Source organism: Colletes gigas, unplaced genomic scaffold (genome assembly GCF_013123115.1).
Source record: "Colletes gigas isolate AHSC1104 unplaced genomic scaffold, ASM1312311v1 Colletes_gigas_Sc00019, whole genome shotgun sequence".
NCBI lineage: Eukaryota > Metazoa > Arthropoda > Insecta > Hymenoptera > Colletidae > Colletes > Colletes gigas.
The window spans coordinates 1,718,191-1,724,909 of record NW_025106648.1 but is presented as its reverse complement, the minus strand read 5'-3'; the positions used below and the strand labels follow the sequence as shown (position 1 = coordinate 1,724,909).

The following is a 6,719-nucleotide window of genomic DNA, read 5'->3' as shown; positions in this document are numbered from 1 at the left end:
ACTTGTCAAGCCGATTAGAAACCTATCCCCTCCTATTTAAGTGCTCTTGTATACGATTGTATCGATAATTATTTATATTAGACTGTTTGTGGAGTGACTGTGATTTCATTCAGCTACTCCCGTCAACCATTCCTTTCCGTCAGATTTATGGCAATTTAGGTATAAAAAGGTCAAATTAGGTCATAAAACTGTTTCAGATCATTCTGAGAAAATTATTTTTAGTTGCGGGGGTCGTTTACAATCATTTTTGGTGAATACACATACCCTCGAAATACTACGCATTTTCGAGGAAAGAATTCTTTTCCCGAAAATACAATGTAAGAAAACCTGGTGGGAAAACGTCCAAGTTTGTCGTGAAATAGTTCGCTATCTTCGACGCTAGATGGCAGCCCTTTCTCTACCTTTTGGCCGGTTGCTTATTTATTAGCGCGGATCTTATAAAATACGGAAGAACTCAAGTTTTGTCTCGGGAAGCGTTTATTATTCTGATTCGATGTTTAAACAATTTCCTATTTACGCACCCACTACAGTTGTCTGCCCATCAATACTAATAAAGTGATTAGTTTCTCAACTTACCGCCATCCATGAGAAGAGGACGCTAAAATCACCTCCGAATTTGCAAGTCGGTATGGCAGCCAGATTGAGCCTCGAAAGTTCATAAGGTCTATTCGTATACCTAGTCTGTGATATAAGTTTGTACCTACGTATGGAAAGAGAGTGTTAATAGGAACACATTAATCGTATATCTCGTCTGTGATAGAAATGTGCATCTGCATGTTGATATACAGAAACTAGTGGCGACATCTGTCGATTACGTTTTGCCTGCAATCTAAGAATAAGTAGTTTAGTCCATTAACAGTCAGACATCTATTACACTTTACAGTCAGTTTCCTTCGTAAATTATTCATGGGATTGGGATTGGAATTGGAATAGTAAATGGGGTTCGATGACTTTCCCTCCTCTCGTGTCACTGGATGCGCAGAAAGCTTTTTAATTCATTAACAGAACAGATTGATTTCATTGTCAATTTTATTGAAACACTCTTTAGGGTACACAAGCTATCCTAGATAAGCATTAAGGGAAGTATAAAAAAAAAAACACTGAACAACTGCTTACGGAATCACAAAGTGGATGTCTGCCCTCGTTACAATCGTTAAACATATCAACGTGCGCATTCGAAGGCACAACGATCCTCGACCCTTACGCATTCGAGCATTTCGCCATTAAAAAAAAAAAACACGAACCCATCGTTGGAGAACCGACGCGCCACCTCGCGTCGATGAAATGCAACGCAAAGATGCGGGACAATGTTGCATCCAATGCCCAATGCGAATAACTAGACTTAACGAGGATAAACTTGGGAAGGACATAAATCGTGATAACGATGGCGGTAAGAAAACGGATGGCGAGATGGATTGGTGGGACGGTGTGCAGGGGATTTTTCATACGATACAGTAAACACTGGCAGCACTGCAATACGTTCTCTTGGCAAAATGTCGGCGAACCTCGGCATACGGCGTACGCACGGAGTTTCGTCGTAAAGGGGACCGAGTGCCTTCTTTCTCAGTTTCATTACGCAAAATAGAATGTTTATCATGAGAATCAGAAATCTACACCTTCTTGACGTTACGGCTAGAAACTTATGTTACAGAGCTTGTAAGAGCTAGTACGTCGTACGGATTAAACGTGTTCCTATCGTGACACTGTCTCGATGAACAGCGTGTCACCTCGGACTCCAAGGTGGAGGGGGGTAAAATCGTCCTCCGAAATCTTGGTCGGATTTGTAAATATATAAATGCACGGCTCTTTTCTCGCTTGGGTTCCGCGAAACTACGCGCCATCTGTCGGGCGTTCGATGTATTATCCGGTCGTGAAGGATACACGTGCGATTTGTTCTCGGGCGAGAAAAGAAGGACAACGAAAATTTCTCAAGAACATAAAGGAAATATTGTAAAAAGCCTAACCTAGCCTAACATACGCTTAACATGTACTTAAATAATAATCACAAAAGTGAGACCAAGGTCCAGAGCGCGTCGTGTGGCCGGGACCATTAACCGACAGGCGGTCTCGATACCTGACTTCCGATAAAGAGTTCGTTAAGCGGTTCTTTCGGGTGTCACAGGCCTTCGTCGACGTTCCTGGGATCGCCGGGACGGATGTAAATGCAACGATTAGCGCAAATCGCCACATCGACTCGCTGGATCCTCGACCGGCGCTAGGGAATTACTCGTTACGCGATTGTTGGCGCGGAGGGGGCTATAAAAATCGATGCAAGGAGTTCCTAGCTGACGATACGTTTCGAGGTTAGGGTACGCGTAGACTCTGACGGAGGACTATCGTAACCGATCGGAGAGCTACAAAGGCACAGCGTGGGTTGTTTCGCCGGTCGAGGATTAAAATCAATTCTTACGCAAAGATACATCAATCTCGTGTAGCGTTCTTCAAAAGGCACAAATATCTCTTCTCGTCGAATTTCCAACCAGCGAGTACGACGAGCGCTTCGCGGGATTCCCCGGAACCATCGATGCAAACGACGACAAAAAAAAACAGAAACAGAGGCCTAACATTAACTCGATACAAGACACTCCGTCAATGGAATATTATGCAACTTACGTACTTAATTAGCCCTTAATAATGTAAACAGTAAAGTGTAAAAGTATGACTTAAGTACAACCACAGAACTTGGTCATTATTATGGCATTCGTATCCTTAACTTACGCTCCCTAGTAGATTAAACTAACGGCGCGTTTCAGCGTGGAATATCGCTCTGCTAAGTTAGCGTGCCTTGGCGATTCTGTGATCACTACGTCACGAGATCTACGCCCCCCCGAAGTCGACGGCTACACGTCCACGTTCGTTCAAATTCTCCCGTCGATTTTTCCCCTTCCTGAGAAGCAGTCTCGTGATCCGTAAAGTCCTCTCTACGCTCGCGTGCAATCTCGCCGGATCGAGATGGACCCTCTTCGCTTTTCACGTCAGCGTCATCCTGCCCGCTGTTACAATCGTTTCGATCGCTAAATTCGTCGAGCTTGCTCCCAACCCCCGCCAAGGAATCGAACCTGGGGTTGAACACCGATCGCAAGAGGCGCTCTGTAGTTGCAAAGTTTATTTTGAATAATTTCTTACACCTTTCACGCGAAGGCAACCGTTCTCTAAAGCCTTCTGTAGGAGGATCTGAAGGAACAATTGCTTTTTTTCCGTTTCCTCTTGTTGCATCATCGACAGTTCATTCCATCTTCGAGAACAGAACCAGGACTTAGCATCCACAGAGGCCTCTTGCTTCTGATCGTAACCTTCTTCTTCCGTCTAGATACAGTAATTGCCGCTTTCATGCAACACTTTTAACCCCGGATTCGAGCAACGGAATCTCCTCGGACAAAAATTGCTACCCCGCTTTCGTTTCTTGAAAGAGGGAACTACCGTAGGTCTTCGTTACCCCCGCGCGACGAGCGTTTCGCAAACCTTCTTTCTCTGTTCATTCAGATAATTCGCTCAGACAATCGCTGAAAAGCACGCAGCATCTCTCTCTCTCTGTTCTCTAGCTCGTTCACGCGTGCGCATGCTTTAATTTCTCGCAGAAAAGTGCGACCACGTCGAAATGGTTCGCCCCGTTGTTCGAAAGCTACGATTCGAATGGCTGTCGCGGTGAATTAATTAAAGGGACAAATGGTGGGATCGTCGACGGACCGTGGTCCGTCTCCGCGTTGTTGCTTGAGCTCTGGCTACGAGTTTTGATTAGTCGAAGACATCGGAGATCCATGGCGCCCCATCCGGGCCGCTCTTTGCCTTCTTCAGCCCTTCGTCGGTTCGAATCTGAAAACAGACAATTAGTTTCTTAATTTAACATCCTTGTTACATCTTGATCTACATTTCTATTCTATTTATTTATTTATACAGACACCAATTTACACTAAATTATAACACCGAGTAGTTTGGAAAAGTATATTGACCAATGGGTGATTCGGTTAATGGATCACGTGCATTCGCATACGTCGTGGCGTCAAGTATTTTAACCAATAGCGTAGGGGACGAGGGGGCTCCGCCCACCCAGAACGTACCCTTCGAGCTCCCGTCTTTACCAACGCTACGAGGGACCCGTAGCAATCGGGAAAAGTAGAAGACGACCGAGACCTTCGTGTTCGAACTACCATGCGTGCATGATCCTAGGGCATCCTTGATAATCAGCCCTCGCAGCGTACCAATAATTTGACGTAATTTAATAAACGCGACCCAGGCTCCGCGTACGCGCGCCAGATCGCGCGACTATCATTACCGACAGTTTGATCGTATCTGGCCAGTGCGTAATGACGATGCACCTAGTCACTGTGCTGCACCACTGCCCGATCATCGGTCATGCAAATTACCGATGCAGAACGCCGGGCGGCCCCCGTGATACCGATGGTTACGTACCTCACGTGGGAAACAATGCGTCCAGGCAAACCGATTGGCTGTCCGGGGATTCACATGGTGGTTACGAATGGTGGAACTCGTCGATGCTTCTGTGCTTGCGTGTTTCGATGAAACCACAGAAGGCGACGGAATTAAAGATTTCTTCTATTCAGGATTAGTATTTGTCTGTATCTCGATCTTGTCCTATTCTACTCTGTCGCTATACGTTTCGTTCGTGTCCTTTGTCACGCGATGGAATGGTAGTTGCGAGCGATTTAACCAATAATGACTGTGGCGTCATCTCCCATGCTCACCACCAGAGGGATCACGCTCTCACAAGCGCTCGACCGACTTCTCAATATCCAGTCGTTCAAGGCAGGGCCTGCTAGAAAGCCTTACTCGATGAGTCCACTAGCAGACCCCGAACGAAACGCTGCCCTCTTCTTTCCTTTTCTACCCTTCTACAAATTCTACGAGATCGCCTACAATGGCAATGCATATGAGAGAGCAGGCTTTCGCTATTACGTTACGGCCAAATCGGTGTGCCTAACCAACAAAGCCTCAATCTCCCCTCTATTATAGTTGGGAGTTTGAGGAAAGTTGAAATTGCCGATACCTCTCGACGCTCGGATGTTTTTCAGATTTACGATACAAAATGGTTTTTAGTATCGTGTGTTGGTTTACGTCTTTTTCGTTTTGCGTGATGTTTCGATACAGACATCGAGCGGCGGAGATTAAGATCGTAAGCGATACCAAAGTTTTTGTTCGCCATCCCCGTTGAACTGTTACGATTTCTCGTTTTACAACGACTCAATTTCCACCGCGGCCGCGTACTTGAATTCATAATCTCCCCGGCGCCGTAATAAACGGCCCCCAGACATACAGCCAGCCGTGCTCCCGGATGGAGGGCGGCGCTTTACGCTCCGTTTGAAATTCAATTGAAACATCAAGAATTTCAGTGGCCGCCGCGGCGTTAAAGCGTCCCCTGGCCGTACTCGAACGCGTAATATATGAAAGACCGCATAAAATAAATAATGAAATATTACGATTCCGTGGCAGAATTGGATCGTTATCGGTATGATTTATGGGACGGTGGATTCTGCCTGTTCATGGCAATTCGAGTCCCATGGCGTCGCTGGCCCGACGCGAGGAGCAGCTCGACAAGCCAGAACGTCTTCATCGGAGGATGTTTTTATCGAAGGGGCAATTAAAATCCCTCGTTTACGATTGCCGTCGGTACGTAATACCGTCGGCGTAATAACTTCTAATAACGGCCAACCGCATCCAGCGGCTCTGCCCCTTTCAGACGAGATACCCGGGACTCGCGCGCCATTTTAATTCGGTCGCTTCGAATTTCGGATGAAAATCGGGCTACAGTCGAGAGAGGAATTGGAAAGTTCGGTAAAAATTAAAAAACTGCAGTGAACTTATTCGTTGCAATACATGTTTTCAATTATATACAATTAAGATATAGTTTGTGGAGAATTAAGTTTTTAGGAAAACTCTTTTTCACTGTTTAATAGGAACAGTATCGTAAAAACGACAGCAAAATTCACCGATATAATATTTTAAGCTAGACTACATTTCTTAACGCTTTAAATAATTAATTATAGCTGAGAGACTTAGAATAAATTACATGCTTCGAAGAAATCTGTAATGTAATATTTTTCTAAATGGAGGCGAACTTCTCCTGTTTAAACGGAAGAAATTGGCAGAAGCAGAGGAACAGGAGACTCGTTCCGAAATCATGTTCTCCTGGTCTTCCTGGCTCGAGCAACGCAACGACACGCCATCATACGGCATTTCACCTTCCCCGTTACACCTTTAGCATCCCCTGCTTCCACTCGGGGATTCCCGGTTAAGAATTACGAGCGCACAAACTGATTATTAAGTTCCAAAGATTTAAAGCGGTGTTTTATGCACTCGACTAAATTCGTTTGTCGATAAAAAGGACCGAAGCGCCCGAGGTTTTTGTCAACCTAACTTATCGATAGCTTTCCTCCCCAAGGATCGACCTTTTTTTATGCTTTGTCTCTTAAGTGTGACCCTTCTCTTTCTTTAATTTATTCCTTACCGATTCCCTTCCTTCGTCCTTTCGAGAAGGATCCTCGCGAAGATACGAAAATTAGTTACGAGAAATGGCGGGAATGCAAGTGGTTTTAAAATTCAACTCGACGATTGGATATTTCAAAATTATCGTTTGATAATAATAGAATTATCCTGCCTCCAGTTGAAGCAAAATATTTAGTTAAAATTGTGGATGAATCGAAGAAACACGATATATCTGTAGAATTGTGGTATAACCTAACCTAACCTAAGGAGTCGACGAC

General features: G+C 44.9%; 1 protein-coding gene across 1 annotated transcript in view; it reads right to left on the bottom strand.

Annotated features, from left to right (window-relative positions):
- Positions 1–1,803: 1,803 nt before the first annotated feature.
- Positions 1,804–6,719, bottom strand: part of LOC122400604 — a 54,083-nt gene continuing 49,167 nt past the window's right edge. The window contains exon 3 of the mRNA XM_043402136.1: positions 1,804–3,813. The gene's annotated coding sequence lies outside the window, so the exon portion shown is untranslated. The remainder of the gene's footprint in view (positions 3,814–6,719) is intronic.